The following is a 26,046-nucleotide window of genomic DNA, read 5'->3' as shown; positions in this document are numbered from 1 at the left end:
AAGGATGGGTTCTAGATGTAGGCCCTGCTATTGCAGCGCTTGGGTTTGTCCATCCAGATTAGGCAGCTAGCACTGAAAATCAACGCTAGCCGTCTTTCTTCCCTATAACTAATCCCCATCCCCCCTGAACCACCCAGAATCTGAGCGACTAAATTTAGCCTCTCGACCAGGGTAAACTTTCAAAGCCTTTAATATAGGTGCCTAACTCTAGTGAGATGTTCAGATATTTACAGCTGGAAAATAAAATGTAAACAAACGGAAAACCATTTGCGGACTGGGAGAAGCAGGTGAAGAGGTTGCATGTAGCCTGGTATCCCCTCTCCAACGGTGGCAAGCAGCAGGCTGCAAAGCATTTCTGCCATTTTTTTTTACCCTGTACCCTTCCAGTTGCCAGCAGCCATGATTTAGAGATGCCCCGTACCTAGGCTGACATCCCTGATATGTTAAACAGCCTTTGATTGATTGATTTTCCATAAATTTGTTTAAGCCCTATGCACTGATAAGATTACATTTCAAGCCCAATCTCCCCCACCCCCAACCACCATGGGGTTAATATTTTTTTTATAACATTGCCATGAGGTTTGTACTGCACCGGAGCTCTTGCCTTTAACCTCTTCTGATGCTATCTCTATATGCTTCCAACCGCTCCATGGAACTTTTATGCCTCATTATAATAAGCTCAATGTTCTTTGTAAACCGATGAGTTGTACATAGTTTTTAAGTTGATTGTTTTAAATACTTCTTACTTATACTATACCTATAATGATACCAATTTGCTCCATGTAACTGATATGCTTCATACTATAAGTGCTGTGTTCTTTGTAAACCGATACGATGCTTGTAACCTGTTATGCTCCATCCTAAAAGCGCTTGTATTCTTTGTAAACCGATACGATGTGCAAACGGCAATTGGTATATAAAAGCCTTTAAATAAATAAATCATTTTATTTATTTTATATAAAAAGAAAAGTCTTGTAGTCCGCACAGTCAACTTTTCCAGGTGGGTAACAATCATAAGAGAATGAGACGGGATTTAAGGAAGCTGGAAGAGTGGTGGAAGATATGACAGCTGAGATTCAATGCCAAGAAATGCAGAGTCATGCATATGAGGTGTGGAAATCCGAAAGAACTGTATTCGATGGGGAGTGAAGGGCTAATGTGCACGGAGCAGGAGAGAGACCTTGGGGTGATAGTGTCTAACGATATGAAGTCGGCGAAACAATGTGACAAGGCGATAGCTAAAGCCAGAAGAATGCTGGGCTGCATAGAGAGAGGAATATCGAGTAAGAAAAGGGAAGTAATTATCCCCTTGTACAGGTCCTTGGTGAGGCCTCACCTGGAGTACTGTGCTCAGTTCTGGAGACCGTATCTCCAAAGAGACAGAGACAAGATGGAGGCGGTCCAGAGAAGGGCGACCAAAAAGGTGGATGGTCTTCATCAAATGACTTATGAGGAGAGATTGAAGAATCTAAATATGTACACCCTGGAGGAAAGGAGGAGCAGAGGTGATATGATACAGACTTTCAGATACTTGAAAGGTTTTAATGATCCAAAGACAACAACAAACCTTTTCCGTCAGAAAAAAATCAGCAGAAACAGGGGTCACGATTTGAAGCTCCAGGGAGGAAGACTCAGAACCAATGTCAGGAAATATTTCTGAATGCCCTTCCAGAGGAAGTGGTGAAGACCAGAACTGTGAAGGACTTCAAAGGGGCGTGGGATAAACACTGTGGATCCATAAAGTCTAGAGGATGTGAATGAAGAGTGGGTGGCTTGCGGGAATGACGGCTACTGCCTGGAGATGATACCCTTATTCAATAAACAAAACATACACAAGGTTAATGCGACTCCAACATTGCTCTAAGACTCCAACATTACTCTAAGCTTCAACAGCAAGAGGAAATGTGGAAATAAGGATTTGCATTCACAAAAAAGCGGGGAGTAGCTTGCTTGTTACGGCGGTTACTACCCCAAACCAAATAAGCTTGATACTTCACTTTCAATGCATATCCAGCATAGCTCTCTGCTTCAACGGCAGGGGAGAAAGTCTGATACTTCACTTTCAATGCATATCCAGCATAACTCTCTGCTTCAACGGCAGGGGGAATGAAGAAAAGTGGATCTATATACAGACAACAACCAGCAAGGACTGAATTACATAGTCTGGGAAAACAAATAAGCATGGGTGTAGCTTGCTTATTGCGGCGGTTACTACCCCTAACTAAGCTCAATGTTCTTTCTAACACTGCTCTCTACATTAATGGTGGGGGTGGAGGGGAAATAGAACCAAAAGGTTACTAAGAGCCAAAAGTAACAGATAAGTATGAGAAAAAAAAAGTGTGAAACTTGCTGGGCAGACTGGATGGGCCGTTTGGTCTTCTTCTGCCGTCATTTCTATGTTTCTGAATTATGTTTCTATACATTCATAAACATGTATGTCAGGCACACTGGTCTGTAGTTTCCTGGATCACCCTGAAGCCCTTTTTAAAAACTGGTTTCACATTGACCTCCCTCTAGTCCTCAGATATGATGGCAGATTTATAGTTTACCAATAGCAGATCTACAGCTTCATAACACGAACCCTAAAACTTGTCCAAATTGAAAAAAAAAAAATCTACCAGAATGTTTATTGCCCTTTTCATCTCAAAGATACAATTTGAAGAAAAAAAAAAGTACACTTTGCTCATGATCACAAGTTTATAGTGATGTAGCCAGAGAGACTGAACCTGATATTCAGCACCATTTGTCCAGCTAAATTTGGAGAAATGGCGGGATGGATCTGCAAATCTCCTCTATGCTAATCACTTCCAAATTATCCAGCCAAATAGCTAGCCAGATAAAATTCTAAACTACGCACCGTCATTTCATTTTCAAACACTAAAATATTGCCTAGTTTAAAAAAAAAAAGAAACTCTTTTATATCATACCCAGCATTGCATATTTGACCTTGTGTAAGCAACAACTCTGAAGAAACTCAAGAGACCGAAAAATATACCACATATTATTGACTGTGCTCTTCCTTTCCACTTTAGAATTTCAATGATGACATTAGTATTCAGCATTCTTGCATCTGTTTAAATGTAGATTAAAAATGCATTAATTGGTCTCCTTTTAACAAGCTCTTGTCTTTGTATTTCAAATATTTGAGAGAACTTGCCTTATCATCCCCAACGTCTGCTGAAACCAAATTCAGAACAGAGAAAAAGCAACTGAGCTGGTCTTAAAAGAGGGCTTCGTGTTTGCCTGGTTATTAGATCCGTGCTCCATTGTTCTGGGAGTGATAAGTATGGTGAATGAACATCATCAGGACTCCACGCAATATGGTGGCAAAGTCTTAACTTGACCGAGTGTAACTTGCCTGATCCAGGCCCATTGTATCAAAAGTTGCCTTTTCAATAAAGAACTACCCTATGTCAAAAATATATAAGAAAATAAGAAAATGCCATACTGGGTCAGACCAAGAGTCCATCAAGCCCAGCATCCTGATTCCAACAGTGGCCAATCCAGGCCATAAGAACCTGGCAAGTACCCAAAAACTAAGTCTATTCCATGTTACCATAGGGGTAGATTTTATAAAACAGCGCGAGCGCGTACTTTTGTTGGCGCACCAGGCGCCAACAAAAGTACGCTGGATTTTAGCAGATACGCGCGTAGCCGCGCGTATCTGCTAAAATCCTGGATCGGCGCGCACAAGGCTGCCGATTTTGGGCAGCCGGCGCGCGCCGAGCCGCGCAGCCTGTCTCCGTTCCCTCCGAGGCCGCTCCGAAATCGGAGCGGCCTCGGAGGGAACTCCCTTTCGCCTCCCTTCCTCTACCTAACCCACCCCCCCGGCCCTATCTAAACCCCCCCCCTACCTTTATCCCTGGATTTACGCCTCCCGGAGGGAGATGTAAATCCACGCGCGCCAGCGCGCAGAGACGCAATCCGGGGGTGGTTCCAGAGGGCGCGGCCACGCCCCCGGACCGCCCCGGCCCGAAACCGTGCCCCTGGGCCCGCCCCTGAAACGCCGCATCCCGCCCCCAAAACACAGCGCCGATCGGCCCAGCCCCCGACACGCCCCCTCGAAAAACCCCGGGACTTACGCGAGTCCCGGGGCTCTGCGCGCACCGGCGGGCCTATGAAAAATAGGCGCGCAAGGCCCTGCTCACGTAAATCCGGGCGGATTTACGTGAGCAGGGCTTTTAAAATCCGCCCCTAAGTGAACTTAATAGCAGGTAATGGACTTCTCCTCCAAGAACTTATCCAATCCTTTTTTAAACACAGCTATACTAACTGCACTAACCACATCCTCTGGCAACAAATTCCAGAGTTTAATTGTGCGTTGAGTAAAAAAGAACTTTCTCCGATTAGTTTTAAATGTGCCCCATGCTAACTTCATGGAGTGCCCCCTAGTCTTTCTACTATCCGAAAGAGTAAATAACAGAGTCACATCTACCCGTTCTAGACCTCTCATGATTTTAAACACCTCTATCATATCCCCCCTCAGTCGTCTCTTCTCCCGACTACTGTCCCACATTATCTTGCCCGCATAGCTTCTGATTCATAAAGTTTCTTTTGCCGAAGCCTGCAGGCAGAGTTGCGATCCCCCTGCTGCTGCGCTACAGGAGGTCTCTTACCTTCCTCCAGAGGCCGCTCTGAAGCCTGGGCCTCGCCTGTGTTCCATCCGGGACTTGCTCCAGGGCCTGAGAGACCTAGCTGTGCCTGTGGCTTGCATGCCAGCGTTTGGACTTCCTGTTTGGCGACGCCCTTTCCTAGGGGCTGGCCCGCAGCTCTCCACCTGACTTATAGGACCAGCGGTGGGCGGTCCTGGCAAGCTCCTCCCAGGGAGTTGCCTTCTACCTCCAGCACTTAAGGACTTTCTGTTCACTTGCAAAGGGCCTGCGGATCAGGTCCTACAGTCGTCTGTAACCTTGCTGATACAGGTCTTCCGTTATCACATTTGCTTTGATGGATCCCTGTCCAGTGTCTCTGTCTCGATGTCTGTTTCTGACCATGCCTAGATGTCTGTTCCTGTTCCTGCCAGCCGTAAGGCCTCCGGATCGGGCTCTACAGTTGTCTGTAACCTTCCCGATCCAGGTCTACCGTGGTCTTGCCTGTGTTGATGGTGCCTTGTCCTGTTTTGATGTCTGTTCCAGTCCAGGCCTGCGGATCGGGCTCTACAGTCGTCTGTAACCTTGCTGATCCAGGTCCCCCGGTTTCGCCTATGCCTTGTTGGGTTCCTGTCCTGTGTCTCTGCCTAGATGTTTGTTCCTTCCTGCCAGCCGTAAGGACTTCGGATGTGAGTATCCCAGCATCGGAGTTCCTGTTCGCCTGGGTCTTCCCCGCACCCTCCTTCTCAGCGTGGTCCGCGACCAGCCTTCCTGGGCTGTGTAGGGCGTGTCTGGGACAGGGTGGTCCGCGACTCAGTCCCACGGGTGGGCTGAGTAGGGCACCCTGATGGACAGTGCAATGTTTCCGTCCAGCCTTGTCTACAGTATCTGCTTCAGCCCTTGCTCGGATGTCTTCCTGTCTCTGCCTTGACCTACGTCCTCGTCTGGTTCCTGAGCCTTCTGTCCTGTTGGGCCCTGGAGTGGCCAACAGGAGGGATTCGTCCCACGGGCTCTTGAGCTTCTGCCAGCCGAGGGGGCTTCGGATGTGAGTATCCCAGCATCGGAGTTCCTGCTCGCCTGGATCCTCCCTGTGTCTCGCTTCAGCCCTTGTCCTGATGTCTCCGTCTTGCTTCAGCCTGCTTCTGCCCCGTCTGATGTCTTCTGTTTAAGGACTCTGTCTGCCCTCGCCTCTGTCCAGCCTGCTGCCCATTGCCGTTCCCTGCGGCAGGTCCGAAAGGGCCGGGAACAGTCGGAGGACCGTTCATTAGTCAACTTCCCCGTGTTGGCTACCATGGGCATGCAGGTCCGGCTGAGGGTCGGACTCCCTGCTTCTGTTCCTGCCTGCCTGGCTCACCATGCCTGCTCAGCTCACCTCCCACGGTGTGGCTTGGGGCTCCTCCTTGAGTCCTGCCGTGGCCCAAGGGCTCACCACCACCCGCTTACGAAGACCGCGCCCGCGTGCGCTCGTAACAGGCAGCTTCATTGTTTTCAGTAAGATTTATGGGAGCGAGATATGGCCCAAGAGCCGCCCCCCCAAACATCAGTGGACCAACTGGCGGGGGAGGGTGCGAAAGGGAGAGTTGGCTTGGGCACTCTTAGGTGTCTCACCAGCCCCAGCAGCGGAATAACGGGGACTCCGAATGAAACCTTCCCGCTGGCCACCCCCAAAACAATTCCAAGCAAGCGGGGGAGGGCTGAGGGGGATACGGGGGGCATTAGAGAGCAGGACTTACTCTGGGATCGTGAGGAACAATCTTTCCAATCTAACGGGGGCCTAAATTATGAAAAAAAAAGTGTTGGTTTCGCTTATTTTGTGCCTGAAGAGCAAATTTATAAATAAGTACAAAGCTGTCTTGTCGCCTGGGCGATGTATTTTTCTAATTTAATGTGTTATTGTCCAGGAAATGAAAAAAGGCGAAGCATATACTGTTTTCATTAAGAGTTACTACAGTCTGTGTCATCATCAGCTCAAATATCTGACAAAATTGCATTCATTTAAAGCTTTCTGGCATTAGAGATTCTTCTGTTGTTGACCTCTCTGGGGCTGGTGTTAAAATGCAATTTGCAGAATGAAATCCTATTGGTTAACCTGCTCCTGGTACCTTCTTAGCGCTGATCTCGGGCAGCAATGGGATCTGGGCACGTGGCTTCTCAAGCTCTCGTGCCCTCAGGAGGCAGGAAGCGATTGCAGTGTGGATCGGTCGACAGCATGCAACACCAGCAGATAACCCTTTCCAGAACATACCACGGCACTGCGCGTGTTGCTTTGCTTCGATAGTAGCGCATAAGACAATCTTCAAAGGGACTGAGCTGGGTAACTCAGTAGTTCTGGCACCCTCCCTCCCTGCAGTCTCGAACAGGCCGAGATGGCTCCTCCTCTTCCTCCTTCCCGCTCCCAGGGCGATCGCTCTTCTTTGATATTGTCCACCCTCTGCGCCGTCCCGGGGGCCCTCAGACTCGGCCGTGCCATTAGCTCCTCTACTGCATGCAGTGTTTCTGCCAAACACAACCCCCATCACGCTCGCTGATGTACAGCAGGAAAACGGGAGAAATAAAAGGAAATGAGTCAGTTCCAAAGGATAATATTAAAGTCATTTGGGCTGCAAGATAAAGAACATTGCATTCATTTAAAAATCACTTAAGATGGGACGGGAGATATATCGTGCTCAGCAGGGAGTTGGTAACTGATCTGCCGCCTTTCAAAATGAAAAAAGTGCCTTTGTAGAATAACCCTAGAGGGATGTCTGGGAGGGGGTAGGGGAGGAATAACCAGAGCGAAGCAGGCTAAAAGGTTGTTGGGTGACACCACTGTGTTCCTCCTGTTACTGCGGCAGCCTGTTGGGCTTTGACACGTGAGGGACACGCTGGGCTCTGATGCATGGAAAATCTCCCAGTCAGCCCTGGGATTGTCAATAGGCACCCAGTAGGTTTGTGCCTAGGACGGCAAACATTTAGGGGCAGCAGGCTGGCTAAGATTTGCCGCCTTCCAGCTCTGCTGAGGCTGAAATCAGCAGAGAAGAGCCCTCTGCGACCCTGTAACACAGCCTTACAGAAGATGGAGGAGTAAAAGCACCGAAAGGGCCCAGAAACGGCAAAATCCTAAATCCGCCCCTGCTCCCCGTGGAGGCGGCGAAGACAGTTGATGGGGATTCAAGGCGGCCTGGTGGGACGAATGCAGAGGCTTATGAGAAGCAAAGGAAAGCCTGAGATCCGCTGCCTGATGGTATTGCAGGAGGAAGTTCAACGTGGGCAGACAAGATGGGCCCAGAATTCCCATCTGCCATCACAATCCGTGTTTCGGGAGAGAGAGGTGGTTGCAATTTTCAAACCAGCTGCATCTGGGACAAAGTCCATGTGTATTTTTTTTTTCACCCGCGCGCTTCGCACCTGACTTTTGAAAGTGGAAAAATACATCGCTTTGCAGCTCGCCGTGGGTACAAAGTCTGCACGGACGTCTGCAGCTATTTGCAGGGACGCTTTTTTTTTTTATCTGCTGAAAATTGCACTCAGAGAGTTGAAAATGAAATCTACGTTTCTTATTTCCCTCCCTCCTAATCTAAATGCGACTGAACCTTAGGTGCGCTGCACACAGCCCCTCTAAGCGAGCAGAAATCTCTCTACCCACAGAAATGGCTTTTACAATTCTCCTTAAGACCAGCAAATCTTAAACCAATTAGGAGCTTCATAACAGCTCGATGGGCTACTCTGCTATATTTGAAACAAGGTCATTTTTTTTCTAGACATTTATCCTAGTTTTTAATTTATTTTTATTTTTTTAATATCAAACCAAGTACAGTGAATTGTTTAGGTGCAACAGTTAGTAACTTTATTCATTGACATTCTGCTGAATATCCTGGGAAACGTATCCGGTTAACTAGTCAAAGTTATCCGTTTTGAGTTTTTTTTTCTTAATACTGGCCTGGAGGGGTTTTTTTTTGAAGGGGGAGGGGAATTATTTGCATGCTTCTGAAAATGCAAAAGTATGTGTGCAATTCTAAACCCCACCCACCCACAAGAAGGCCTCTTCACCCCGAGCAGAAAAGTGTGTGCATATGGGCCCTATGTATGAAATTTCACTGGCATATTGGATGGGTAATTTTAAATAAGTCCACTTCTATGAGCAAAAAGTACTGTTTTACCCACAAGAAAATGACCCCCCCTAAATAAACCTTGACTAAATGCAATCTCACCTCACATGCAATATGTTCAGTTGTCACTTTCACTGATCAAACCCACTGACGTCTCTGTCTCTCTGAACATGCTATTCACCCATTTTTCCACCACAAATGTTATTTGATATACAGATAACCTTTACGAGCGATCACCTTCCTTATATAAAGTTTCTTTTGACGGGCCAGCCAGTTCCCAGTGACTCTAATCTCGTCTGGAGCACAGACATGGGAAGATAATAATTGAAGATGCAGTGTCATTCAATTGGCGGTTTATCCATTTGCATACACCAGTGAGCATAGTAATTTATCACCCAGTGATTTAGAGCCAAGCAATTTACAGGTTACAAATGAACTGCGTGCTCTGGAAGAGCTGTGTCAAAGGGGCTTCAGATAATAGGCAAAAATGTAGGGTAGGATTCAGTCCAAGCAATGGGCGCAAAGATCGTCTTTCTTATTCATAAATTTATCAGAGACCCGGGAGATGATTTTAGCCACATTGGTCCCGGATGACAGAGAAAAGGGGGAGGGCATTTGCAAGCTCTTTTCATTCAGCTCTACGTGCGATTACTAGCAAAGGCGGGCTGGCTGGCGGAGGGGATCTGTATGAGACCACAACCTTTCCATTTCAATTACCGGCTGGAATTCGGTCCATGTGATCATGACCAAGATACTACAGCTTCATGGACGCTTGCACGCCTGTCAACTGAGCCAGTCTCAACTTTTCAGGTCAGCGTTGGGGGGTTCACATTCCAGTGCCCCATGGAGCCTGCAGTCCCATATTTAAAATGAGGGAAACAAGTCACAAAGAGGGAAATTTTCAAAGGCATTTCCTTGGGTACAACAGTGCTGTGTTATAAAATCGCCAGTCCTATGTGTGTAAGTATAGCCAGACGGAGTGGAGTTTCCGCAGGGGCAAGGCTGGAGCTGGGTTTGCAGTTATGTGCATATTTTTGGATAGTCAAAAGTCTAAAAACTTCCTTGGAAATTTCCTGTGCATAAATTAGCAGGTGTAACTAGGTGCAGGTAGTTTTATTCATTCAGCAATTATACACACCTTAAGTTCACTTTGAAAACTGGTGTAACTTATCCACCTATTTGCTGACTTTCTTATGCCGGCTGTGGTAGAACTATCCCTGATATGCATTAGGATGGAAGCTCAGACAAGAAGAGGCTACAATCTCAGTCTTAACCATGGGGAACTGGAAAGGTATAGAACATAAGAACATGCCATACTGGGTCAGACCTAGGGTCCATCAAGCCCATCATCCTGTTTCCAACAGAGGCCAATCCAGGCCATAAGAACCTGGCAAGAACCCAAAAACTAAGTCTATTCCATGTTACCATTGCTAGTAATAGCGGTGGTTATTATCTAAGTCAACTTAATTAATAGCAGATAATGGACTTCTCCTCCAAGAACTTATCCAATCCTTTTTTAAACCCAGCTACACTAACTGCACTAACCACATCCTCAGGCAACAAATTCCAGAGCTTAATTGTGCATTGAGTGAAGAAGAACTTTCTCCAATTAGTTTTAAATGTGCCCCATGCTAACTTCATGGAGTGCCCCCTAGTCTTTCTATTATCTGAAAGAGTAAATAACTGATTCACATTAACCCGTTCTAGAATTACCGGTAGTCGATGAGGATCTCATTCCCATTCCTCATGCAAAGCCACTGCTGGCTACCCAAAAGCTTTGGGGTTCAGAGTTGGGCCTCTAGGGATGGCTGGCCCTAAATCCATTAAAGTAGCACCCTGTGTGTGCGTGTGTGTGTGTGGGGGGGGGGGGGGTATAGTTTCCAAGGAATGTGTGGGGGAGAGAGGGACCCCTGCCTTCTCTCTGATGCAGTGCTCCGCTGCATAGCTGGCTAAGCTGCAGCATCCTGTCAGATGAAGGACCACCTAGATGGAGCAGGCACCCTTTGAGTCACCCACTCCCAGGGCGAGTCCTGTCCGTACCTCCTCCAGCATCGCCAAGATAATAACTCGCAACAACGTCCCTCTCTGCAAACCAGTCATTTCCCACCCCTTAATCAACCAGCCTCCCACTCCCATCTCTAGCCAGGCAGACACCCTTCTTCCCTCCCTCCCCCCCCCCCCCTCACCACACCATTCAGGCAACCGGCCATCTTCATGCCCTAGGCAGCCACTCCCTCCTTCCAGTCAATCTGCAGTCATCCGCATCCCATCTTTGGCAGTCTGTCAGTCCTCCTCCACTTAGCTCCAGTGCTTGCTGCCTGCCACCACCACCACTACTCCCAGAACATCCGAGGCCCTTCCAGCACCCCCGGGAGTGCCCAAGCTCCCAAGCTGTTTTCAGTGCCAGGATCTCATGAAAGCAGTGTGGGAATTTCAACACTGCGGGGCTCAAATTCACAGAGCTGCAGAATGCTGGAAGGTCCAAGGGTGGCACCGACACCAAGCGAGGAGGAATGACATTTGGGGCACTGAAACAAAGTCTGTGGGGACAGGCTCCGTGTAACAATGCCTGGCAGTGCCCCTGTCTCTCAGATCGCACAACGATAATGCTAGGGCAAACATATGATGACAAACTGCACGGGTGAACCCTGATATTCAACAGCACCCGTATGTAATCTGCTTTGAAGTGCCTGAAAAGCAGAATACAAATCAATCAATCAAACGGTGGGTATGGCTCCGTATAAGAACTTGTCAAGCGCTTCAGAAATGGAGGATAACTTTCAAACAAATGCGCATGGCGGCATATACACGTGAAAATGGCTGTGAAGCGGATCTACGTTAAGAGTTTCATAACCCGCGCATTTTATAAAATACGCGCATCTGCACCCCAAAACATGCGGGCGCGTGTAGGCTGAAACGTGATTACATGCATTGCGCTGAACCTGCGTACTTTTCCTACTTATTTAAAAAAAAAAAAAAAAATACGCGCGTAGGTTTCACGAGCTAAAATGAAACGGGACTTAACTTGCGTAACTCCGGATTTACAGGCGATAAGTCGGAGTATTTTAGAACATTGCCATTTAGTCCACTCGTTCACCCAATTCTTCTTCAGGTCATCTGAACCTCCTCCCCCAGTCAGTAGAGTGTGCAATAAACACAATTAAGAACACTTATGCCAGATAAATAGTAGGTGTAATATTTTGCGAATAAGCTGGCAAATCCGCGCGCGCGTCTTCTAAAATAGCAACTTACATGCGTATATGCTGGTCCCACCTCGGAACGTCACTAAACCACCCCCCTTTTTTTTATGTGTGTATGTGTGCGTGCTCGAAAGTAAAAACACCTGCATTTTTTTTTTTACTTTCATAACATACAAAATATGAATATGAAGCTCTCAGTGACGTCCCCAGCAGCTCAATCTTCTGCTGATGAAATCCATAACCTGTGGACTCAGATGAAACATATATATAGAAACATAGAAATGACGGCAGAAGAAGACCAAACGGCCCATCCAGTCTGCCCAGCAAGCTTCACACATTTTTTTCTCATACTTATCTGTTTCTCTTAGCTCTTGGTTCTATTTCCCTTCCACCCCCACCATTAATGTAGAGAGCAGTGATGGAGCTGCAACCAAGTGAAATATCAAGCTTGATTAGTTATGGGTAGTAGGGGAAGTAACTGCCGCAATAAGCAAGCTACACCCATGCTTATTTGTTTTACCCAGACTGTGTTATTCAGCCCTTATTGGTTGTTTTTCTTCTCCCCTGCCGTTGAAGCAGGGAGCTATGCTGGATATGCGTGAAGTATCAGTTTTTCTTCTCCCCTGCCGTTGAAGCAGAGAGCCATGCTGGATATGCATCGAAAGTGAAGTATCAGGCACATTTGGTTTGGGGTAGTAACCGCCGTAACAAGCCAGCTACTCCCCGCTTTGTGAGTGCGAACCCTTTTTTCTTCTCCCCTGCTGTTGAAGCAGAGAGCTATGCTGGATATGCGTGAAGTATCAACATGCTAGTTAAAGTGAGGGACCGTGCTAAGAAGTTTTATGACGCTCACCATTCTCAAGCGCCTGTCTTCAAACCCGGTGACAAAGTCTGGTTATCTACCAAACATCTCAGACTGAACTTACCCTCCACTCGTTTTGCTCCTCGCTACTTTGGACCATTTCCAATCCTCAGACGTCTTGGCAACATCACTTACAGTCTGAAGCTACCACCCGGACTAAACACTTTTCACGTTTCACTCTTGAAACCTCTCATACTCAGTGAATTCTCTTCCAAGACTCAGGAACCACCTGCCATCAATGCAGAAGATGACCTAGAATTTAAGGTTGAAGAGATTCTGGATGTCCGAAGATGAGGCAAAACACTTGAATACCTTCTTTCTTGGGAAGGTTTCGGCCCCGAAGCAAACTCTTGGGAGCCTCAGGCTAACATCCTTGTTAAAGAGATGCTCCGTCAATTTCATCTCGCGCATCCTTTGAAGCTTAAACCTGGTACCCGCAGAGGAGACCGCCCTTTGAAGGGGGGTACTGTTACGACTGTCGCTGCCCGACGTCTCCACTCCGCCCTCCTTACCTCTTTGGCGACTCCTCTCGCGGTTGATGGACGTCTGGCTGCTGCGGCGTCTGCCTCCGTCCTCTCCGGCGTCCCTGGTCCAGCTTGGGCGCTGCATCCCGCCATGTTGTTCAGCTGCCATAGGGCGCGCGCACCGCTTGGCCTTGCTTCTTATTCCTTCTTTGGCGCGAACCTCAGGGGCGTCCCCCTGTGATGATGTCACGCATCCCGGATACAAAAGCCTACTCTATTTGCTAGCTAATCGAGTTAGCAAGGTGGTGAAGGGACTCCTTATGGATGGGATTCGCTCTCCGTACCTAGCTACTCTGCCTCTCCTTAATTGGACTTACTCTATCAGGGTATCCGCTCCTCAGGGGCCTCTCTCTTTTCTTTCAGATCACTGTCTGGAACTGGTACTCGCTCCTCGAGGGCCCATGTTCCTGGACTCGCTGCTTGAGCTCACTTCTGCTTGGAAGAAACCACTGCCTACACCATCAGTGAGTTACCATCTATATTCTCTCAGAGCTGTTCCCTGGAACCAGGTACTCGCTCCTCGAGGGCCTGCCTCTACTCCAGCTTCTGTGTTACCTTCCGGGAGAAACCGCTGTGTGAGTAATCTACCAACGAGGCTCTATACCAGAACCCTGTGTATGCTCCACTGTACTCACTATCTCAGTTTCTCTCCACTACAGCACAGCTATTGAGGGATCGCTGTTCCAGTATCCTGAGGAACCCTAAGCCCAGCCGGGCTTCATCTCTACTCACTACTTCCACCTCTGGTGGCTTCTCAACTCTGTTTAATAAAAGATAATTCTGTGTTGTGTGTCCTAAAGCTGAGCCTGACCTGTGGCCCCTCACGTGACTTCCCCCCGTGGGCATGGTCATCTGCCACAGTGTCCAAGGGTCCACTCAAAACCTTACAAACAATAACAGAAAATCCCCAAACATGCTTTGTCCAATTAGTTAGCTCTTGTGATCCCGCACTTTACAATGAATTCCATACAGGTACAATGAGTCTCTGTCCTGAAGAGCTTACAATACATGTAGGCACCTGGGACAATTGAAAATAAAGTAACTTACCCAAGGCCATGGGGTCTCAGTAGCAGGAGGAGGATTTGAGCCCAGGTCTCTGGATTCCAATATGCTAACCAGTAACCCAATGGTGCTCAAACTGGTATTTGGCTCCCACGCTCTCCCTCCTCACTATCCAGTCAGGTTTCAGGTTCTCTAATGAATATACATTTGATATGTTTGCATGCACTGGCTCCAATGAATGCTCATTTTTCATGCATATTCACCTACATATTCACCTGCAAACCTAACTGGCTGGGAGGGGCGCACTCTAGTAGGCCACACCCTCTCTCACTATGGGCCCCATAATTTCTAGTGTCTCCCACAGAACATCTTTCCCATAGGTCCTTGAGGGCTGCCAACAGGTCAGGTTTTCAGGATATCCCTCATAAATATGCATGAGATAGATGTGCATACGATGGAGGCAGGTGCATGCAAATCCATCTCATGCATATTCATGAGGGATATCCTGAAAACCTACTCTGTCCTCAGCGCTCAAGGGCTGGGAGTGAACAGCAGTGCCACAGGCGGCAGTCACTCTACTGCGGCTTCCAAGAGATCGTTGTCCCTGGAGGCAGTCCCTGCAAGGCTGCATCACGAAGCCGGAGCCAGTTCAGTAATTGCGAACAATGTGTACCCGTGGCTCCAGCAATGTGGGCTGTGAGAAACTGCATTAGGTTGCACTGCTTTACACTCTGTTTTATCAACTTTCCTCTAACACAAGATTTCCCACTGCAACATCCCCACTAAGAAGCTGTCCATCCCCCAGTTCTGCAGGAGCATGGGCAGCCAGCTAATGCTCTTCATTGCTTTTGCTAAAAAAAAACCAAACCCAACCCCAGTGTCTTCATTATTATTAAAGGCTCATCGCCTATAGCCATCCAGGCGCCACATGCTCGCTGCCTTCAAGGAACTCTAGGCCATCCATAACTCAGCCAGGAAATGGGCATCTATAATGCTGCACTTGTAATCTCTCTTCCCTCACCCCTGACTCACTGGGTTTCTCCAGCAGCCTCCATCCTCTTTCCATTTCTATTCTGCTTGATACAGCTGAAGCTTTCTGTCAATCACAAACTTCGTGCTATCTTCCCAGCTCGTAATTAGTTCGCTCATCTGCTGCCTTGGGTTATATATGGAGCAGGTACTCTAGTCCTTAAGGTGTGAGACCAACTGAAAAGGTTTGCTGTGAGAGAGAAAATGTGTGAGAAAATAAAAGCCAGTTGAGTTAAAAAAAAAAAAAAAAAAGATGTACAGTCGTTCTGTTTCTTAATTAGGAGAATGCAAAAGGATCCCGGGGAGCGTGCGTTTCTAGCACAGATTTCATGTCTGCGCTGCATTCATACTCAGCCAAGAGCCTACAGCTGTCTCCCCCCGTCCTCAGAACCTCTATTCTTCTTCCTAGCCTGTGCTAATTATACACACTGTATTCTCCAAACAACTGTCCCTGTGTCAAAACATTGCTCCCGAAGACAGCGGATCAAACAGGAAGATGAGAATGGTTTCCTGTCTCGTGTTTTCCCCCAAGAGGTCAGTCCTAGACATGCACTTGTTTATAACACTAGCCAACAAAAGCATTCAGCAAACACACAGCTACACTCTTTTCCTCACCGTTTCCAGACCCTGCCTGCAAGCTTCTCATCTTTAAGCAGTTTGCACATTTTTTTCCATGAGCCCAAGAAAGAGAATCACGGAGGAGCTGGCCTGATTCAGTGTCTGTGCTAATAACCTCAACTACGTCAAGGAAAAATATTTATGCCAGACGTTTTATATAGGGGACATCAGGAAAGTCAATGCTGAGCCGGCCAAGTGGATCAAGTGGGAAGTGGCAAGCGCTGTGCACTGGCGTGCAGAAGGTTCCCGGTCTCATCCCCGACCCTCTGGGTTGGCCAGGCCTGGGAATGCTGTGGAGGCAGCATTCACATCTCCTGAAGCATGGGAGGAGGTCACGGTCATTGCTTAAGTGTAAACACTCAGTGGTAGGATTCAGGGCCTATGACTGCAGCGTTCCAGATGTAGCCCTGGTGCAGGACCATCACCGCAATGATTAAACTAAACATTATGCTGGGGGGGGGGGGGAAATCCCTAAATAATTTCAAATGAAGGCCCCTGGTGCCAGATCCTAGCCCTGTTCTGACTTGAGCTGGAAGCCCAAATCAGCAGGAGTAAACTGCCAATTCCAAAAACAGAATGTCAGTGCTGTTTCATGATAGGTAGTGTACAGAAATGCAGAGTCCATAGGTGGTACGTGGAACACTCAGTCCTACTAGAGAGTCCCTGTTATTTCATGGCCCCTGGTATCCTTGCCTCCTGCACAGGGGCACTCGGGGAACTAAGGATCATAGTGCAGAACAGCATAGAACTATTTCAGGTCGATATTCGGTGACATTTAGCCGGCCAAGTGGCACTATCCGAAAATCCAGCTGCTCTGCCTGGCCGCACCTAGCCAGCTGTTTATCCGGCCAAGCAGTTAAACCAAATAAGTGAGAGGTGGGACAGGGAATTCTAGGGAGGACCTACTGCTCCGGCTAAGTTAGCCTAAGTCTAGGACCGGTATTTGGCTGTCCTTTAGTTAGCCGGATAAACTTATCTGGCTTAACCATTCGACAGCTAAGTACATTCAGCGACACCGCCGTGCCACTGTATATCTCAGCCAAGTTAGCCAGATAAATGTATTCGGATGGCGGCTCTTAGGGTTTTTAAATTGTACTCTATCTTGAGCACCTGCGGAAAGACAGGCAAGAAATCTAATTAAAGAAATTAATTACTAAACAGTAAAGAAGTAATTTTAAAAAGAGTAACACATGTAAATGTGACATACTATCTTAGCAATTTTAAAAAGCCATTTACGTCCGTAAAGTGGACTTACATGTGTTTAACTTATGAACAATTCAGTGGCATATATAGTACCAGTTTTCAAAAGCCCACTTACATGGGTAAAGTGCATAGCCATGTGTAAAACCCAATTTTAAGTGTTTCAGAGTTTATATTACTGTACAAAATTTTGATTTTATGAATGATATTTTGAATGTTGCTTAGGCATTTTGTGATAAACAGCTCATACATTTTAATAAATGTACATGTAAATATATATAAAAACAAGATTCTTATTGGCATGTTCTCATAAGCTTTAAAGTTACACCAACAGATAAAGTTGAAAATTTACACAACATAGGAGTGGACTTATGTGCAGAAGTCCGCTGTGAAAATCTGTCCACATAGACACACACACACACATACACACATACACATGCACCATTACGCCTGCTTCCTGAGCAGGTGCAACTTTGTGCATATAGATCAATGCACATGCTTTCAAAATTACAGACATAATTCCTTTCCCTGCCCCAATGCCACACCCCCTTCCTCCGCAATCCCTCTCCATAACGCCCGAAGCAATACGGGGATTAGCGTGTCCAAAATGTGCGTCCAATTGAGCGCTCAATACGTGTAAATTCCGTGTAGATGAGGCTATTAGCTAATCCTCCAATTCAAAAACTTTCCTGCGCGGTCAATGCGTCCCCATTTCAACGCAGAAAAGTTTACACCAGCCCAGGACCCAGGGCTGACATAAATTGTATGCCACACTCAAGGGCTCATTGATAAAAACAAATCCTGCTTTCTGTGATTTCTCCACCCAATATCATCGAGATACTAAGTAGCAGGAACCACGGAAAGCAGACTGAAGTACAAAAAAAAAAAAGTCTTGAAAAGAAAATTCTGGGCGCCCAAGATAGACGGTCCAGGCTGTGTATCTTGTGCCGGTGGCGGGAGATCATCTGTATTCCCAGCCCACACTGACAGCCACCTCTCCCATGTGCCCAATGCAGAGGAGGCACACCATTTTCCCTAGGGCCTCCTTTTCAGTGCGACCCCCTCAATTAAATAATGCACCACACGCCCAGAAGAGGTGGCTGGGCACGCGTTAGAGAGCAGCCACAGTCAGGTGGCTATTAGCTTCCTGCAGGGCCAGCGAAGGTCTCATGTCTTTGTTCAGCGCAGATCTTCTTGAATGGCCAGAAAAATGCAAAGAAAAGGTTTCCTTACTGTGGTTTTTTTTTGTGTTTTTTTTTTTAATAATTGGAGCTATCTTATTGCTTCACAACTCTTTTTTCTCTCAATCATTCCGTCCAGAGACTGGAGCGTAAAAGCCACTGCAACACTTGTCTTTATAGTATATGGAGAATGGCAAATGTGATCACTGACCAGCTTTGCAAATACTTCCTGCTTAACAGAAGATTAGCATTAAGTCCTGAAAAGCGATGTAGCAAGCGACATCCCACCTCATGCTTTGCTGTTCACCCGTGTTGTCAATTTGTTTTGTAAGGCATACAAGTTCCTTATAAAATGGGCTCGTAAAGCGATACATCAGATCCAATAAACTAACTAACTAAGGGCCTGATTACTAAGGGTTTCCCATGGACAGAGAATGGAAGAATAGCCATGGTGAATCAGGCTCTAAGGAAGGTGAGCAAAACAGGCAGAGATTCATGAAGCAAATCCCTTGATGCTACGGAGCCAGCTAAGGACCGCTGCAGTACTGGAGTTTAAAAATTGCAGTCAATTGGGCCATCATCCTTTCCTGATCCAATAGGTATCTTTGGAGGGTTTGGGGAGCAGGGAGTGGCGTAGCCGTTTGTAAGGCAGGACAACTATTTGGCAGGGATCCAGTATTTTCTGTGGGTTTCTCGCTCACCAGTCTGGTTGCCCACTCTCTGCGCCCTGGGGCCACTGATTCATGACCTGGTGCACATGACATTTGCCCACAAACCAACGCAAATTCTCTACAGAACTGCCTCTACGTCGACAATTACAGACAGGTCATTTTTTGTACACAACCCTAAACTGCAGCGGTGCGATCACATCAGGGCTCCAAGTAAACATGGGGAGGCCAAGCCGTGATGGATTTTGGCCATGCTTGGGACTGATATGAGAGGAAGATTCAGAAACTGGATGTCACAACTAAGGGGGAAATTGATGTTGGGTTGCCTTTGGAAATTTTATATGCACATCTGCCAAAAGAGGACAAATCTCAACTGGGCAGACTGGATGGGCCATTTTGGTCTTTATCTGCCATCGTTTACAATGTTATTTGTATCAGAAATAATTACTATGATATGTTGACTGGGAAAGCCCAAATGAGATGAATGGGATCCTGAAGGCACAGGCAGAGGAAGCAGCTTTTCCCTAAAAAGAAGGATTATGTCTGCACAAGAACAGTAAATTCCCTGTTGGTAAAAGACACGATACATACGCTCACACCTTAATACTCTCAGCGGATAACCCTCCAGCATTTTACTGCCTGAGGCACAGCTGCTTTTCAGTCATAAATATTAGACCCATCTAAATTATGATGATGTAGCACCATGAATAACTGATATCTTTTAGAGCAGTGATTTTCAGCCCAATCCTGGTGACACACCTGCTGGTTAGGGTGTCCACAAGGACCATGCACTGCCCCCGTTAGATACAGATCTATCTCGTGTATATTAATTGTAGGCAGGGGTGGTTCTACCATTAGGCAGGGTGAGGAGTCACTTCAGGCGGCAAAGTTTTGGGGCAGCAAAAAGTCCCCCCCCCAAAAACAGCCCTCTTGTGAGCACCTCATTTCCCTGTCTAAAAGAAACTGAGTCCACTCAATGGCACAAAGCAGAGCAGGAGAAGAGCAACTCCATTTGAGGAAGTGCCGGTGAGGTTCCCACCCTCACCGGCAGGAAGACGGTGGCGCGGTTTGAGGAAGTGCTGGTGAGGTCCCACCCTCACCGGCAGGAAGACGGTGGCGCGGTTTGAGGAAGTGCCAGTGAGGTTCCCACTCTCACCGGCAGAGAGACGGCGGCGCGGTTAAGGAAGCCAACTGTGTCCTTCAAGGCTCTGGCCATCTACGACCCCTGCATGAACTCTTTCAACCAGTATGATGGCGAAGGTGACGAAGGTGACAGCAAAAGAGACAAAGAGGTTATTCAATGCAGCACAGAGACAGGGCTAGCTGTTGAGATGCCAAGTTGGACAGTACGTCAAGCATTGAGGATAGTATGAACAGTTAGGGCTCTGAAGGGAAAAACATAGTCATTTGACCCTCCTCTTTTTGGAGTGACTGCAGTTGAAATGGATGGCCTCTAGCCAGCCAGCCCTAAAAATGGCCTTGTTGACCACTTGAACTGCAGTGGAATGTGTCTTGCATCTGATGGACAGTTCAGTGACTTCCTCTCTGGTATGGATCCCGCACAATTCGTGGGTTGTCAGACCCTTGCAACCACATCACTGGGAGATGTTGAGGTTGGTTTGGTGGAGAGGAGTGGGCAGCTAGAAGTGGAGATCATTCAGGCCCACAGATTGACAGCAAAGGCTGGCTCCAGAGCATCTCCAGCTGCCTACATAAAACCTTATCTACTTGAAAATGGGGTATGTCTTGCAACGAAGAAGAAGACAAAGGTGGCACGCAAATCACTAGATCCCCTCTACAATCAGGTTCTGGTGTTCACAGAAAGCCCACAAGGCAAATTATAGACGAATAGAGTGGAAACATTTCACGGGGGTTGAAAGAATTCTGTTGGAAGAACTGGATTTGTCAAGTTTGGTGTCTGGCTAGTACAAGCTTTTGCCAGCATCCTCAATGGTGGATCCATCCACAGGGCCTCTTCTGCGCCAATCATCACAGCTTTCCTTGGAGAGCACCGTTGTACCCGGCTGTGACAGATCTTAATGAGCATGTAATAAAAAAAAAAGACAGCAGTGCGGTTTGCTCACATATCAGCAACAGAGTTTGATGATGTACAGGTAGAGGTTCTCATGCCTCATTAGCAAAAAAAAAAAGAATGGCATGCTAGTGAATTCTCCCCTTCCCCCACGGGCAATAAAATAATCTGTGTGTGTAAGAGAGATAACCTGCATATGTGTGCGAGAGAGGGAGCACCTGTGTGTACACATGAGAGCTTGCATGAGAGCGAGAGAGAGAGCAACTATGTGTGTGAAAGGGAGAAAAAAGAAGATAAAGTTTGTGCAGCCCCCTTCCTCCAAGTCTGTGACAATTTCTGGGTGACTGGAAATCAAAAGATCTCAGGTATTTATTTATTTATTTTATGATCTGGAGAGCTAGAGATTTTTTAATCCCATTTTAAATTTTGGGATGTTTTCATGTGTCTGCTGTTTTGAAATATTTTATTAGTGTTTGGAAAATAGAACATATTGATATGACTTTTTAAATTATTGGATGTTTGTTAGCTGTTTTGACATTTATTCCTTCTATTAGTATGGTTTTAATATTATGAATTATGTTTTATATCTCTTGATTTTATTGCTTGATGTTTTGCAAGGAATGACCATGTTTCTGTTTTTCCATTTTTGCACAACATAAGACAGTCAGGTTTGAAGTTTCCAGAGCATGCTGTGAGCAAAAGTGAGTAAGCCAGTGAGCATGTGTGTGAGTGAGAGAGAATGAGAGAGCCAATGAGCACATGTGTGAGCAGGACTATTTAAGCCTGTGCGGGAGCCAGTGAGCAGGTGTATGAGAGACAGCCAGTGAGCATGAGTGTGAGAGAGGACATGAGAGAGTTTGTGACACAGTGAGCATCTCTTGGAGAAGGGAGAATGTGAATCAGTGAGCATGTACATGAGACAGAATACAAGGAAGTTTGCGTGAGAATGAACATGTGTGTTAGAGAATATGTATATATGAGGGAGAGGAGAAAGTTTGTGCATATCTCCCACCCCTGACTAATCCATGACAATCTCAGGGTGACTGGAATCTAAAGTTCCCAGGTACGGAGAGCAGGGGATTTGTTTTTAGCTTAGTTTTAATTACTGGGTGTTTGATATGTCTGCTGTTTTGAAATATTTAATGTTTAGGAAATAAAAAAACAATATTATATGTTTATAATCACTGGATGTTATATTTATCAGGTGTTTTGAAATGTTTATTTTTTTATGAGTTTGGTTTTATTATTATGATTGATGTTTTATATTTTTTATTTTATAGTTTGATGTTTAATGAGGAATGGTGAGGTTTTTGTTTTTCCACTGTTACACTGCATACAGAATCTGGCTTGTGCGGTTTCCAGTTCAGTTTTTGTCTGCATGTTTTTAGTTATACTTTATTGTCTCTTTATTCTGTATGTAGTGGGAGTTTGTCTATGTGACTGAGGTGAGGTATTCTATTGGCATGTAGCTTTTGTGTAGGGTTCTATAACAGCTTGGCTTGTTCTGTTTTCCTAATAGTAAGTGATTTGGTGTTTTAGGGCCTGTTGTAATATTTGTAGTGTTGTCTTTTCATAGGTACGGTTGTTACTGTGAGTGTCGGCAGTTAGTGCTGTAGTTCAGCTTACTCATGGTTTTCTGAGGGTCAGGCCCACACCCAACATTTGTTAAAATAGGCCTAATACCATATGGATTCCAATGTCTTTCTTGTAGGGCTTTGTGTGTGGCACCACAGTAGTAAATATGAATATATACATGTTGTAAGTGATGTATTTACCTCATAAGACCGTACCTCTTTTTCCTGTAAAACTATTAATGCATAATTTAACTGTATGTGGGAAGGGGCGGGGGAAGAAAGCTGCAAGCTTTGTCTAGGGCACCTAATACCCTTGCACTGACCCTGAGGGAGTATATGCCGTACACAGACTGTAAATGCTGGGGAAGGATAGGGTGCAGGTGGTAGGGTTCCTGGGAGCGGGACAGGATTACCAGCTTCCTAGAAATATTAGAACTGACCCTCTCTCTCTGCCACACCTCTGGGAATCCTGACCCTGCCTCCCCCTTCCCCAGCATTTCAAATCCCCAAAAAGACAAAACTCGAAGAGGGAACCCCCCCCCCTTTCCTCTTTTGCTGATTTGACCTGAGCTACACCTTGGGGGGTGGTGCCATCTCATCCCTGGCATCAGGCAGCAGATTGCCTTGAGCTGCCCCTGATTGTGGGCATCCTGAAACCACACTGGCTGGGTGTGCTCCGAGGACTGGGTCACCTCCAGCCAGCAGGGCTGGGTGAGGAGGACCCAGGAGAGGCCAAGAATTTGTCTGACCCAACCAGAAAGAGGGGGACGGGGGGGGGGGGGGGTTGTTTCTTCTTTCCCTTTGCTTTGGGCTCTCTCTTTCTCTCTGCTCATTTCCTCTCGATCTGCCCCCACCCAGCCCTCTTCTCCCCATCCCTCACTTTCTCCTTCTCAGCCTTTTCTCTCACTCGCTCTTTCGCTGTCCCCTGGTTCTTTGTTTGGCAGGGGTGGGGGAGGAGGATAGGGGGTTGTCTTTAAGGTCATATCTCACTTGAGAATTGTGCTAAGCAAAGCCTATCTTTATCCCTAAATGCAATTATTCTTCCCACTTTCCCTGTGCCCAGGTCTCGTTTGACATGATAGTCTTGCTCTCCTGCTGTTCACCGAAAAGCACCATCATCGGGATTCACTGCACCTGATTTATTTAAGAATTATAAACCCACCGTGCTTTATTCGTTTAAAATAAAACAGCGCGATTCAGCAGAATGCAGGTAATCTCCTCTTATGTGCCTCAGTCACAGCTCGCTTTTTTTTTCCACCAGCCTTACAACAGAGGTCAGGAAAGCAAAGGGCAGGATTTTCTTAAGCTGCATGATCACAATAGTATGGCTTAAATAAAAAAAAAAAGCTTTGAGCCCCGCTTGGTGTCTGCAGCAGACTGTGTGATGTCTCCTGGCTTTTCCCCTTTCTACCATTAATAGCCTCCTTTCTCGGCATCCTCCTTTAATTATTTTTAATTCTGTTTTTTTTCACCTCTTCTATCCAGTTCTTCACTAAAGGACTGCCTGTTCTCTCAGGCTGGATCCATGAGCGCATGGGAATTTGAGAGCAATGTGGAAAGTCAGTCCAATAAGTCATTTTACATTTTCTAGATTTCATACAGCAGTTCATTATCTGGTCCAGCTGAGAGAAAAATAGCTATTTTCTTTTGTTGACTGGAGATGCCACTGAAATCCACCACACCTCGCAACCACCAATGACATATCAGGGTTTCACTTACATTTTAACTTCTTCATTGCTTAGGGGGCAATGATCAAACTGCCCAGGGAGGTTGCAAGCACATTTTCAAAAGGGAAAACTCCTTTTGAAAACGCAGGGCTGTCTGATGTCGTGGGTCCTTCAGCCATGGACTTTGCACCTGAGATCCCCAAGCGTTGTCTACTGGCCCCGCCCTCTTCTTCTCCCCCCGGGCTTCACCTCTTTGAAGCACAGAAAAAAGTACCCATTTTACCCACAGAGAAGATAAAATCTTTTCAAAATTGCCCTCCAAGGAAACAATATCATCAAGTGTCAGGTTCCCAACTCAGGTTACCTTGAGTCCAGGGTGGGGTCAGGTATTGTTCATGGTCTTTGGATTCAGAGCCAGACCAGGGCCGATCTGACAGTATCAAGGAGCAACAGACAGGTCCAGTGTTTACAGGTCTGGTCTGGATTTGTTATGGATCTCCTCCTGGAGAGGGAGGAGTAGCAATCTGTTTAATGCTGCTCCCTCAAGGGGAGGAGCTAGCAATTTGTAATACTCCGTAGGCGGAGTTAATAATCTGTTGTGGGTTGGCTCCCACAGAGTGGCAGTCTGTATGATACCGCACTAGTAGTGTAAGGAATAAACATTTAATGGAAATTGGTGAATCCCTGGGCCGATGGCAGATGACAGCGCCCCCAGGAGGATATCCTGAGAGGGACCACCGGCTAGGCTGGAGTATGGAGACAAACACAGATAGTTCTTTATTAGACAGGAAGTAGAACCACCAGAGGTGGCAGTAGTGAGCTGATGTGCCCGGCAGGGCTGAAGTCCCTCAGATACTGGAATTGCGGTCTCTGGGTTGCTGAGCTGTAGAGAAAGTCTATAGGTAGTGAGTAGACAGGGTATGCTGGATACATAAGCAGTAGTAGATGATACACTCACAATTGTAGATAACTGTAATGGCTTCTATGCAACAGAGAGTCTTCAGTATATTCAGGAACAGAAGCTGTAGGCGAGTACTGGTTCCTATATGCAGTCTGGAATGAGAACTCACAATATCTGTATATGAGATGGCTTCTGGAATAGAAGAGTCTTTGGAGGGTTTTAGGAACATAGGCCCTCATGGAGCGAGTACCAGTTCCTATCTGCAATCTATAATAGTAATTCACAAGATATAGATATATGATAGCTTCTGATATAGAAGAGAGTTGAGAAGGGATTTAGGAACATGGGCTCTCGTGGAGCGAGTACCGGTTCCTATCTGTAATAGAACTCACTGTGTTCACGTCTGCGATCACTTCCAGGTAGTAAGGAGTCTTCTGAGCATTCAGGGACGTAGGCCCTCGAGGAGCGAGTACCGGATCCCATCTTAGCAATCTGAAATCAAGAAGAGAGAGTGGGGCCCCCGAGGAACAGGTACCTCTAGGTAAGTTTGTGGAGGCAGAGCAGCGGAGAAAGAATTCCCCTTGCTAACTCGATTCGTAGTTGCAAGCAAAGACCTTTTAAGGTGGAAGCGGATAACGACACTACAAGGGATGCCCCCGAGGTTCGCGCCCTTGCCGGCACAAACTCTGGAGCGCGTGCCCTTACGTCATCAGGAACACGGCGGATCCGCAGCGTCAGGCCAGCCCGGGGATTCCAGGAAGAAACAGCGAGGAGAAGCCACAGCAGCATCTGTCCGTCAGACCCGAAGAGAGTCGCCACAAAGGTAGAGAGGGCGGAGCGAGGGCGAGAACAGGCATGAATGCAACAGGATTAGAGGCTAGGCAGTCAGAGGCCATCATGTAGGTTTCATA

At 46.7% G+C, this 26,046-nt stretch overlaps 1 pseudogene; it reads left to right on the top strand.

Annotated features, from left to right (window-relative positions):
* The first annotated feature begins 9,419 nt into the window (after positions 1-9,419).
* Positions 9,420-21,001, top strand: LOC115100563 (annotated as a pseudogene).
* Positions 21,002-26,046: the final 5,045 nt, after the last annotated feature.

Source organism: Rhinatrema bivittatum, chromosome 11 (genome assembly GCF_901001135.1).
Source record: "Rhinatrema bivittatum chromosome 11, aRhiBiv1.1, whole genome shotgun sequence".
In the NCBI taxonomy this organism is placed as follows: domain Eukaryota; kingdom Metazoa; phylum Chordata; class Amphibia; order Gymnophiona; family Rhinatrematidae; genus Rhinatrema; species Rhinatrema bivittatum.
This window is presented reverse-complemented; position numbering and strand designations above follow the sequence as displayed.